We start from the raw sequence: 13,243 nt of genomic DNA, 5'->3' as shown, positions 1-13,243 counted from the left end.
CAATATACAGGAGGCCGCGCCGGGAGCACCGAACAGAATAAATGACCCCAAGATAGAAGCATATGATTGAGTCAAGCATGTATGAGCATCCGGATGTAGTGAAGTAGGACTCAGCTTTTGATGTTGTCCAGCAAGCATAAGGTACTTCTGCTACCTGGTACAGATGTGAAAACAGGGAGGATAAACAGTTCAAGAGAATACCTACAAGAACAGAGGATGTTAAGAGTCAGCCACTTGTCCTCTCAAAGTCAAAGTATATTATTATCAAAGCACATACATGCCCCCATTTACTACCCTGAAATTCATTTCCTTGCAGGCATTTATGGGAAAATAAAGAAATACAATAGAATAAAAACCATACATAAACAAAGACTGACAAACAACCAATATGCAAATTAAAATAAAATCAATAATATTGAGAACATGAGTCGTAGAGTCCTTGAAAGTAAGTCTGTAGGTGAGGTGAGTGAAGTTATCCACGATGGTTCAGGAACCAGACGGCTGTAAGATTATAACTGTTCCTGAACCTGTCTGAGTGAGACCCAAGGCTCCTGTACTTCCTGCCCAATGGTAGTAGTGAGCCTACCACTTAATATACTTTTCTGTGTCAGTCCCCAATCTTCCAGGAATTTATCTACTTCCTCTTTAAATACTTAAAATGATCTAGCATCTACAGCCATTGAATAGAAAATTTGAGTGATTTGCCTTCCTCTGCTAAAATATATTCTTATGCATTCAGTTATTATTGTTTCTCCTTAACCTTCAGTCTCTCTCCTTATAAGACTCACCAATTAGCAGTAATATCTCAACATCGACCTTGCCATTGACAGGTGACAAGTCAAGTCTATTGTCATTGAACTATATATAACATTTCTCCAGACCAGACCAGGGAGTAAAGCACAGTAATACACATAACACACAATAATGTAGGAAAGTAACAATTAAATCTACAAATGAATTACACATAAATAAACAAAGTAAAGAGACCATAAGACCATAAGATAAAGGAGCAGAAGTCAGCCATTCGGCCCATCGAGTCTGCTCTGCCATTTTGTCATGAGCTGATCCATTCTCCCATTTAGTCCCACTCCCCTGCCTTCTCATCATAACCTTTGATGCCCTGGCTACTCAGATACCTATCAATCTCTGACTTAAATACATCCAATGACACCCAAAGAGCACAAATTACATTAAATATTGTAGGGAAATGGAACAAACAAATGGGAAAAGCCTACTTGATCTCGTTCTCAGCAAGCCACCTGTCGCAGCTGCATTTCTGTCACTGAACTGGAGGATCAACACTGGTTCAATGGGGGGGGGGGCACGGGGTGGGGGGGATGCCAGAAGCAGTACTAGGCAAACCACTGATCAATTTGGTGCAGCCTCGATGCAAATATGGCCCCAAGAACTGAACTCCAGGGATGAAATACGATTAACTGCCTCGACATCAAAGCAGCATTTGATCGAATATGGCGTCAACGAGCACGGGCTGAACTAGAAGTCAGAGGGGAAACCAAAGGGAGAATAACTCACTGGTCTATAGGGTCCTTAAAATTGACTGCATTGAATTGGGTGCAAGGAGTGAGGAACATCACTGGAGTCTCTCTTCTCCGCACTCAGGACATAGATCAGAAGCAGAGAATACGCAGTGCCTCCTGCCTTGTGAAAGACCCTTTCCATCCTTCCGACAATCTCTCTGACTTTCTGCCATCTGGCAGAAGGTGCCTCAGCATAAGGAACAGAACTGTCAGGCTAGGAAACAGCTTCTTTCCCCAGGCTGTTGGACTTCCTAACACCCTGCTGCCACCCAGCACACACGTACACTGTCTGAATGTCCTGCCGCGAGCTTCTCTTACTCCCCAACTCACAGATACACTCTCATCCTGCACTGGTCTTTTATTAGCAACTGTTTTACACATTTATACTACAGCCCTAAAGGTGGGTCTCAGCCCGAAACGTCGACTCTTTATTCATTTCCATAGATGCCGACCTGCTGAGCTCATGCAGTATTTGCAGAATACCACTGCTTGTAACGTTATGTTGTCTTACATAAACATGCACCTCCCATTTTATGTCAACCTGTCAATCTTTAGACCGTGCCACTGAGGAATTTGTGCTACCGTTATTTTGTGACTGTATGTGCTGGATCACAACTACATGTGCTGTGTATGACTATACTTACTGTATTTTGTACCTTGGCCCCGGAGGAACAATGTTTCGTTTAGCTGTGTCCATGTGTATGGATGAATGGCAATAAACTTGAACTTGATAGTATATGGATCAAAGAAGACAATATGTAATAAGGAATATGCATAATTATTGGCTACTTTAATTTAGAGAAGGACTGGCCCAAATTTACCAAAGCTAGACTTAAGGACAGGTTCAACGAATATATTCAAGACAGTTTTCTGGAGTAATATTTTGTGGACCTAAGTAGGAACAATCTACTTCAGATTACTTAGTGATCTCTTGATGGAAGATTGTTTGGGGAAGAGCGACTATGACAGAATTTCAAACTGAGAGCACTAAATAGGTTGGAAAATGGGTTCTCATATTGTTTCTGTGGCAATTACATGTGAAGGGAGAGCTAGCCAAAATGATACAAAAAGCAGTGTCAGACATTTAAATATTTCATAATTTTCAACAAATATTTCAGTAAGCAATACTCAATTGGAAAGGGAAACTATCCACAGTTAATTAAAGTTAAAAGAAGTATCAGATTGTAAGAAAAACTGACAATTGGGAGAAAACAAGAAACTAATAAACTATAATCCAAAAGTAAAATCTGACATGGAACAAAAACTGCAAGAAATACTCAAAACAGGGAGTATACGTTGAGAGAGACAGCACCTCCAGGTTCAAGAACAGTTACTACCCCTCAACCATCAGGTTCCTGAATAAAAGGGGATAACTACACACACTTGCCCATTCTTTGAGATATTCCCACAACCACTGATCTCACTTTAAGGACTCTTTATCATGTTATTTCATGTTCTTGTTATTTATTGCTATTAATTTGAATTTGCACAGTTTGTTGTCTTCTGCGCTCTGGTTGATCTTTCACTGATACTGTTATAGTTAGAAAACATAGAAAAACATAGAAAATAGCTGCAGGAGTAGGCCAGTCAGCCCTTCGAGCCTGCACCACCATTCAGTATGATCCTGGCTGATCATCCAACTCAGAACCCTCTACCAGCCTTCCCTCCATACCTCCTGATCCCTTTAGCCACAAGGGCCATATCTAACTCCCTCTTAAATATAGCCAATGAACTGGCCTCAACTGTTTCCTGTGGCAGAGAATTCCACAGATTCACCACACTCGGTGTGAAGAAGTTTTTCCTAATCTTGCTCCTAAAAGGCTTCCCCTTTATCCTCAAACTGTGACCCCTCGTTCTGGACTTCCCCAACATCGGGAACAATCTTCCTGCATCTAGCCTGTCCAATCCTTTTAGGATTTTATACGTTTCAATAAGATCCCCCCTCAATCTTCTAAATTCCAACGAGTATAAGCCGAGTTGATCCAGTCTTTCATCATATGAAAGTCCTGCCATCCCAGGAATCAATCTGGTGAACCTTCTTTGTACTCCCTCTATGGCAAGGATGTCTTTCCTCAGATTAGGGGACCAAAACTGCACACAATACTCCAGGTGTGGTCTCACCAAGGCCCTGTACAACTGCAGTATTACCTCCCTGCTCCTGTACTCGAATCCTCTTGCTATGAATGCCAGCATACCATTCGCCTTTTTCACCACCTGCTGTGAATGCCCACTTTCAATGGGGTGTACAATGACACCCAGGTCTCTTGCACTTCCCCTTTTCCTAATCGGCCACCATTCAAATAATAATCTGTTTTCCTGTTTTTGCCACCAAAGTGGAGAAATGTCCTCACATTTATCCACATTAATTTGCATCTGCTATGAATTTGCCCACTCACCTAACCTATCCAAGTCACCCTGCATCCTCTTAGCATCCTCTTCACAGCTAACAAAGCCGCCCAGCTTCGTGTCATCTGTAAACTTGGAGATGCTGCATTTAATTCCCTTGTCTAAATCATTAATATATATTGTAAACAACTGGGGTCCCAGCACTGAGCCTTGCGGTACCCCACTAGTCACTGCCTGCCATTCTGAAAAGGTCCCGTTTTTCCCACTCTTTGCTTCCTGTCTGCCAACCAATTCTCTATCCACATCAATACCTTACCCCCAATACCGTGTGCTTTAAGTTTGCACACTAATCTCCTGTGTGGGACCTTGTCAAAAGCCTTTTGAAAATCCAAATATACCACATCCACTGGTTCTCCCCTATCCACTCTACTAGTTACATCCTCAAAAAATTCTATGAGATTCGTCAGACATGATTTTCCTTTCACAAGTCCATGCTGACTTTGTCCAATGATTTCACCGCTTAACAAATGTGCTGTTATCATATTTTTGATAACTGACTCTAGCATTTTCCCCACCACCGATGTCAGGCTAACCGGCCTATAATTCCCCGGTTTCTCTCTCCCTCCTTTTTTAAAAAGTGGGGTTACAGTAGCCACCCTCCAATCCTCAGGAACTAGTCCAGAATCTAAAGAGTTTTGAAAAATTATCACTAATGTATCCACTATTTCTTGGGCTACTTCCTTAAGCACTCTGGGATGCAGACCATCTGGCCCTGGGGATTTATCTGCCTTTAATCCCTTCAATTTACCTAATACCACTTCCCTACTAACATGTATTTCCCTCAGTTCCTCCATCTCACTGGACCCTCTGTCCCCTACTATTTCCAGATTGTATGTGGTGACATTTATGTGGTTTATCTGATTATAAAACTTACTTTAAAATTTTAACTTCAACAATTTTTCATTAGTAGCATAACTAAAACATAGAACACAGAACAAATTCTAGATTTTCTGATTTTATTTTTTGAACAATATTGCATAGCCATCCTTCCCTTCAACTTCAATGGATTGTCAGTACTGAAGCTGTAATGTATGAATCTACGTCTTTTAGAGCAATGACCCCCCACCCCCTTAGCACTACGTATTGAAATGTTGTCTACGTATGCACATTGTTGTCTACGTATGCACATTGTCTCTCTCTCACTGCAATGTGAATACACCAGTTAAAATGCTTGCTTTTATTTAATCGATATGTAGTTGTGTATAGGCACAATAAATTGGCAACAAGTGTGAAGCTGAATGTCAGATGTCAGAGAGTATCACCAATGGCACTGACAGTTACGGGATGAAACAGCGAGAGTTAAACAACACCAGAAGGCCATCACAGAGGCTAACAAGGGATTGCGTGAGAACAGTGAAAGACGCACTAAATTTAAAGTGAAAATAACGTGGTGATGGCTTCAGTCGGGAAATTTGATAAATTTGACAGCACTAATGAAGGCTGGAAGTCGTATATTGAGAGGGTTATACTTCTTAGTTAATGGGCCCATTATGTAGCCTAGTAACCCCTGAAAAGCCAACAAGCAAGGTGTTCAATGAAATTGATACAACTTTACAAAATCACATGAGCCCTAAACCAGTGGTAATAGCTAAAATATTTAGATTTTACAACAGGAACCAGTCAAAAGATGAAAGCCTTTCTGAGAACGGCGCAAACTTACGCACTTCTGTGACTTTAGAGATGGACTTTCTAATGCATTAAGGAACAGGCTCGTACGTAACATGCATATTCAAAGCACTCGAAAGAGGGTATTGTCCGAAAGGGACCTAACCTTAGAATGGGCATTGACCATTGCAATATCATTAGTGACTGCAGCAAAGAATGCAGCAGTACTACAAAAAAGGAGGTTAGAATGTGAAATGAACAAAATGTCCCTGAATGGAGCAAAAAGCCAAAGATGTTGTCGATGTGGCAAATCCACCCGTGATGCAAATGACTGTTGTACCAAAGAAAAAAGTCTGCAGAAAGTGTCACAGGAAAGGTCCCATAGAGGTCACATTGTGTGCAAGGCAGACAAAAAGCACAGCTGAGCAAAAAGTCTCGAACACAAAATTAAACAAATGTATAAAGTTACCAAATGTAAAACAGTATCACACAACATCAAGTTTGACAAAGGTGAACTCTCATGCCTAGAATAGTGTTACTGAAGCAGATCGCAATATAATACAGATCACAATAGATGTGTCTGGTGTAAAACTGAAAATGGAGCTAGATACAGGATCAGCTTTGTCTATAATTTCAGAGACTGTTTTCTAAGATACCATTAGAGAAGACCCCAATGATGCTAAAGAGCTACACAGATGAAAAAGTGTCCCCCAAAGGCAAACTGAAAATGAAAGTGATGCATGGAGGCCAAACACAACAGTTAGAGCTTTATGTATTGAAGAAAAGTGGAGGACCAGCACTGTTCAGACGTGAATGGTTGAGAAAAATCCAACTAGACTGGCACTCATTCAGAGCTCTCAGTGTGGCATCAACAGGCTACTGCTGCCCAAATGGTAGCACTAACCAGAGGCTGCTTAATGCTAATGAAAAGGTGTTTGAGATGGGAATAAATAAACAGATTGAAGACTTAGCCAGAAGTTCAAAATGTACCCTACAGGCACTGCTACACCATGGGAGTGGCTGTCTTCACCACGGCATAGAGTACATATTGACTTTGCTTGGCCATTCATAGACTCCACGTTCCAAATTGTTGTGGATGCTCATTCGAAGTGGCTGGAGGTAATACATTACCAATGAAGTCAACCAGCACAGTAAAGACTGTCTCGCTCTGAGGACTATCTTCACCAGAAATGGCTTACCAGAACAAATTACGAGTGACAATGGACCACATTACACGTCAGAAGAATTCAGACTATTCATAAAGAAAAATGGCATCACACATTTCAAGTCAGCTCCTCACCACCCAGCAATGAATGGGTTAGCTGAAAGTTTTATCCAAGCCTTCAAGAAGTCCATCAAAGCTATGGATGAGGAGGACAATTTCCTTTTGGTGTATTGGAACTCTGTTCATGTGACAACAAGTCAAACACCTGCAATGTTGTTCATGATCAGGAATCTGAGATCTTGCAAAGACCTCCTGAAACCAAATCTACGGAAGGAAGTACAGAATAAACAGTTCAGCCAGTTGCCAAGTGAAGCGGCAAAGAGCTTCGAGGTTGGACAGGAAGTCCCAGTGCCTGATTACTGAAAAGTCAAGTGGACACTCAATAGGACAGCTACAAGAACCAGACCACTGACGTACACAGTGGATGTTGGAGCTCAGATATAGAGACATCATGTGGACCAGCTACTGGATGCTCAACCAAAAAACACACCTGAGCTGACTGCATCCAACAAGACGGACACATTACAGTGACCGGACTTACCTCTCAGTGATGATATCACGGACAGCCACGTGACACCGAAAACCGAGAACGTTCTCTTATTCAAGACACCTAGCAAACCTAATGCCACTCCACAGGCCCAGAGGCACTATCCTGAAAGAAGCAGAGCATCACCCAAAAGACTGAACCTTTAGAACTGTGAAGTTAGTCATGGACTGTTATTGTGAAAGCATGTTTATTTGGAATATGGGTTTATAAAAGAGAAAATGATTGCTTTGTACATATACAGTTTTATCTTGCATTAATCTAAAGGGGGAGGAAGTGTAATGTATGGATCTATTTCTTTTAGATCAATAACCGCACCCCCCAGCACTAAGTATTGTCTGTTGTCTGTGGATGCACTGTTATCTATGCATATGCATTGTTCTCTCTCTCTCTCTCTGCAATGTGAATACACAAGTTAAACATCTCCCACCTGTGTGCTTTTATCTAATCGAAATGTAGTTGTGCACAGACACAACAGAAGCCACTAAAAGACATAATCTCGTCTGCAGACAATGGGGCTGAAACCATATGTAAAAACTCATGTGGAGAGTTTGCTCATAACAAAATAACATTTTTCTAACCTGTGGCAAGGAAAATTACAAGAAGGATCAATGCTGATGTTTTAATGCACCCAAGATTAATCAGTACAGCAGGGGCTCTTTGAAGGCTTCTCATATTGAAAATAAAGCCACATCAGTATTCACCCACTGAAGATGTGGTTAGAACCACCTCTCAAAGAAACATGAAGCATTATTTAACACCAATTAGTTGGTTTCAATAAGAGTCATTTAAGATTTTAAATCAGTTACATTTATTGAAGGTCTTTTGATGTCTTTGTGTTTCTAATTTCATCAGTCTAATAACTGCCAATAAGCTAATTATTTCAAAATAACTGCTTTAAAGTATTGGCAACTCTTCCCTCGATGGGAGTTGCTTATCCAGTTAATGGGCCAAATCACTGGTGGCTGCCATCGTTACATAAAGCAGATGGACACCAGAAAACCTGATGGGCAACATGAAAAGAAAAGTAATTTACATCACAGACACAATGTTAATCAACTCAAAAGCATGCAGATACATTTCAAACAATATGTTGATCACATCAAGGCTCCATGAAATGCTAAACCCTGTCTGCTGAACAAGAGAAAGTCTGCACATGATGGAGATCCAAGCAACATACACAAAATGCCGCAGGAACTCAGCAGGCCAGGGAGCATCTATGGGAAAAAGTACAGTCGGCGTTACGTGCCTGGTGAAGGGTCTCAGCTCAAAACATCCACTGTACTTTTTTTCCATAGATGCCGCCTGGCCTGCTGAGTTCCTCCAGCATTTTGTGTGTGTTCCTTGCATACTTAACCTTGCTAATGCAGATTTAACATGGACATTGCTGTCTTTCAGTAATCACACATGCATGGAATTAACTGTCAAATAAAAGTTATTACTTGGCACATCTTTCATAGGACTAGAAGTGAAAGAGTGTGAAAGCAGGTCATTCAGCCCATGACATCCACGTCCACTCCATTTTCTAGCACTTGCCCAACAGGCCACTATTCCAGGGCAATTGAAGTGCTCACCTACATATCTCTTAAATGTTGCCAGCAACTTGGCTTCCACCAGTGCATTCCAGGTACTCGCCACTCTCTATTTCAAAAACGTCCTTCTCAGATCCCCTCCAAATCTCTGGCATCTTACCATATGTATGTTCACGTCAGGTTGGAGGAACAACACCTTATATTCCATCTGGGTAGGTTGGAGGAACAACACCTTATATTCCGTCTGGGTAGCCTCCAACCTAATGGCATGAACATCGACTTCTCTAACTTCCGCTAATGTCCCACCTCCCCCTCGTACCTCATCTGTTACTTATTTTTATACGCACATCTTTCTCTCACTCTCCTTTTTCTCCCTCTGTCCCTCTGAATATACCCCTTGCCCATCCTCTGGGTCCCCCTCCCCTTGTCTTTCTTCCCGGACCTCCTGTCCCATGATCCTCTCGTATACCTTTTGCCTATCACCTGTCCAGCTCTTGGCTCCATCCCTCCCCCTCCTGTCTTCTCCTATCATTTTGGATCTCCCCCTCCCCCTCCAACTTTCAAATCCCTTACTCACTCTTCCTTCAGTTAGTCCTGACGAAGGGTCTCGGCCTGAAACGTTGACTGCACCTCTTCCTAGAGATGCTGCCTGGCCTGCTGCGTTCACCAGCAACTTTTATGTGTGTTGCTATGTCCACGTCTTCTGGTTTTATCTACCACTGATATGGAGGAAAGGATCTTACAGTCTAGCCAATTATACTTCACATTATTATTTGTATCTTAATCATTTCTCCTCTTAACCTCCTCCACTTCAGAGAAAATAAAGTGATCATAATGAAACATTTCATTCCAGGCAATATTCTCTCCAGTGACAGGGCTGGAAAGAGTGCACAGTACACTACTGCACACAATACCCAAGCAAAGGTCTCACCAATGTTTTATAAGATGGAACGAGACCTCCCTGCTCTTGCATTCAAAGCCTAATAAATGTCAGTATATTATAAACACGTGAAAGTCTGCAGATGCTGGAGCTCCAAAGAGACACACCTGAAATACTGGAGGAACTCAGCAGGTCAGGCAGCATGTATGGAAATGAACAAACAGTCCAAGTTTCAGGCTAAGACCCTTCTTCAGGACTGAGAAGGGAGGTGGAAGATGTCAGAATAAAAAAGTGGGGAAAGGGGAAGGAGGCTAGCTGGAAGGTGATAGGTGAAGCCAGGGGTTGGGAAGAAGAGGGAGGAATCAGATAGGAGAGGACAGTGGACCATAGGAGACAGGGAAGGAGGAGGGGGACCCAAGGGGAGGTGATAGGCAGGTGAGAAGTAGTAAAGGTCAGGGTGGGGAATAGAGGAAGAGGAGAGGTGGAGGGAAATATTATACAGTGTATATAATAGTTTTATATATACTATTTAATGCTTAAACAAAAATAGTCTATTGCATCTTATTATTAATCCACCTTCAATGCTTACTGGCCTTGCGTATCACAGTCCCTCCACTCCTCAATACTCCCAAGGACTCTCTGCCAGTCATTGTGCTTGTCCTAGCCTCATTAATACTCCCAAGAATTCATCATCTCACAGTTGTCAGCTGCTTCTCTCAGACCATTTCACCGACACATTGGCATCACCCTTTGATCTCAGGCGATCCTACACATCGCCAACAGCACTCATCAATCTTTCTGACATCGAAGTTCGAAGTGAATATTATTATCAAGGTATGTATGTGTCACCATATTCATCCTGAGAGTCATCTTCTTATGGGCATGCTCTGCAAATCTTTAGAATAGTAACCATAACAGGATCGATGAAAGATCAACCAGAGTGCAGAAGGCAACAAACTGCGCAAATACAAATATAAATAAATAGCAATAATTAATGAGATAAAAATTCTTGGAAGTGAGATCATAGGTTGTAGGTACATTTCAATATCGGGGCAAGTGAAGTTGAGTGTAGTTATCCCCTTTTATTCAAGAGCTTGATGGTTGAGGAGTAGTAACTGTTCTTGAACCTGGAGGTATCTGTGGTTGCAAAATGAGCAAGGTATACATTTGGCTAGGGAAACTGTATGAGTGTGCCTCATTTTGTTTCAGAATAGTTTGCTATAAGCCAACCTCCAGAATGCATTGGCTGCTAAATTCATGAATGCAGAGGCCACAACTGACTTCACCTTGATCATTTACCAGGATTTCAGGAACAGCATGAGAACCTTTTCATGTGATGTGATGCTAGACCATAGAAAAAGATCTGCATCTTCTCATCAATAATTGTGGATCTATTTGCTACATTACTCGCTGAAACCTGGAACACCAGCTCAGAAGCTGATCTGCAAGAAGTGGATCTGCAAACAGTGAAGTGCCTTGGCAGCTGTGTCTCAATGAACTCTAAGAGCACATAACCGTTGTTTATATTTCCACTAAACAATTGATTAAGTTTTTGAGTTACAACAAGGGTCAACATTCTGCAAAGCGTTAGTTTCGAAACATTGCATATTTGCTATAAAGGGCTACTACTTTGGCAAAGACCATTGCCCTTTTGATGCTTGAATGTTTTAACAAGAGGTTATTAATTAACAGTTGAGAAGTCAGTGAGAAGTCAGTAAGTTATGTTGCAACTTTATAAAACTCTATTTAGGCTGCATCTGGAGGAGTATTGCATATTTCTCTGGTTACCCCAGGGATTCCCAACGTTTTTTATATCATGGACCAATACCATTAAGCAAGGGGTCTTGAAGCTCAGGTTGAGAACCCCAGGTCGTACAATTATAGGAAGGATGTTGAGGCATTGGAGAGGATGCAGAATAGATTTACGAGGACGTTGCCTGAATTATGGGGCATGTGCTATAACGAGAAGTTGGACAAACTTGCAACACACACAAGATGCTGGAGGAACTCAGCAGACCAGGCAGCATCCATGGAAAAGGGTACAGTCGATGTTTCGGATCCTGATAAAGGGTGTCGGCGCAAAATGTTCACCGTACTCTTTTCTATAGGTGCAGTCTGGCCTGCTGAGTTCCTCCAGCATTTTGTGCATGTGCTTGGATTTCCAGCATGTGCAGATTTTCTCTTGTTTGTATTTGGACAAACTTGGGTTGTTTTCTCTGGAGCAGCAGAGACTGAATGGTGATCTGATAGAGGTTTATAAGATTATGAGTGGCATAGATAGCGTAGACAGACAATATATTTTTTCCAAGGGTTGAAATGTCTAATACCAGAGGGCATGCATTTAAGGTAATAGGGGGTAATTTCAAATAAGATGAGGGGCAAGTTTTGTTACACAGAGTGGTGGGTGCCCGGTACGCCTGAGGTCATGGTAGAGGCAGACAAATTAGAGATTTTTAAGAGACAGTGAGATAGACACATGAATGTGAGAAGGATATGGATATTGTGTAGGCAGAAGAGATTAGTTTACGGTGCCAAGAAAAAGTATTCAGCCCCCACAACTACTTTCATATTTTACTGTCTCATTTTCTAAAATTAAAATATATTGAAGTAGAATTTTTAAGCTCATCTACAAAACATTGTGCATCATGTCAAATCAAAAGGAAAGTCCCAAAACTTGTCAACAATTTACTAAAAATTAAAAACCAAAATTATGTGGCTGACGAAGTAAAGTTGCAATTACTATGTTAGCTTTGCACATGTGCAATACTGTATATGACCTTACCAACTCACCCTATTTGTTATGTAGAAAATTGGAAGAACATCTGAATAAATAGACCCTCTCTCTGGGTCCAACAGATTTTCAAAAGACCAAACCAAAATGAAGACAAAAGAGCATTCAAGACAAATCAGGGAAGTGATAATAGAAAAGCACAAATCTGGGGAAGGGTACAAGGCCATCCCAAACACACTTCGGAGCTCAGTGCAGCCCATCATGAAAAAGTAGAAAAAAATATGAAACCACAGCCACACTGCTGAGTTCAGGCTACCCCTCTAATCTTGGTCACTAGAGAAGAATGGCAGTTGTAAGAGAGGCTAGTGGGATGCCTGTCAGTGGCTGCAACGAGAGATGAAATTCATAGCTCCACAATCTCTAAGGCCTTGCACAAAATGTGTATTTATGGAAGAGTGGCAAGGAAGAAGCCCTGGATTAAAAAAAATCCTTGCCTGTAAAGACTGCAAAGCATCACTTAGAAGATACTGTAAAGATGTGGAAGAAGGTCTTGCAGTCGGATGAGACTAAAGTGGAACTTTGTGGCCTCAATCCTAAGTGATACATGTAGTGTAAATTTAACACTGCATACACCATCCCTACTGTAAATCATGGTGGACGCAGCATCGTGCTATGGGGATAGTTTTCAGCAGCAGGGACTGGAAATCTGGTCAGGATTGATGGAAAGAAGAATGCTGCTGAATACAGAGGGATCCTGGATAAAACCTGCCAGCCTCTGCCAG

At 41.6% G+C, this 13,243-nt stretch overlaps 1 protein-coding gene across 2 annotated transcripts in view; it reads right to left on the bottom strand.

The window, feature by feature from the left end:
- The window catches only part of LOC134349800 (oxidation resistance protein 1-like), a 568,100-nt gene that overhangs the window by 102,515 nt on the left and 452,342 nt on the right, over window positions 1-13,243 (bottom strand). The gene's annotated exons all lie outside the window — the stretch shown is intronic.

The sequence above is a fragment of the Mobula hypostoma genome, chromosome 1, assembly GCF_963921235.1.
Source record: "Mobula hypostoma chromosome 1, sMobHyp1.1, whole genome shotgun sequence".
In the NCBI taxonomy this organism is placed as follows: Eukaryota; Metazoa; Chordata; class Chondrichthyes; order Myliobatiformes; family Myliobatidae; genus Mobula; species Mobula hypostoma.
The sequence above is the reverse complement of the archived record's forward strand: the minus strand, read 5'-3'. Positions and strand labels throughout refer to the sequence as shown.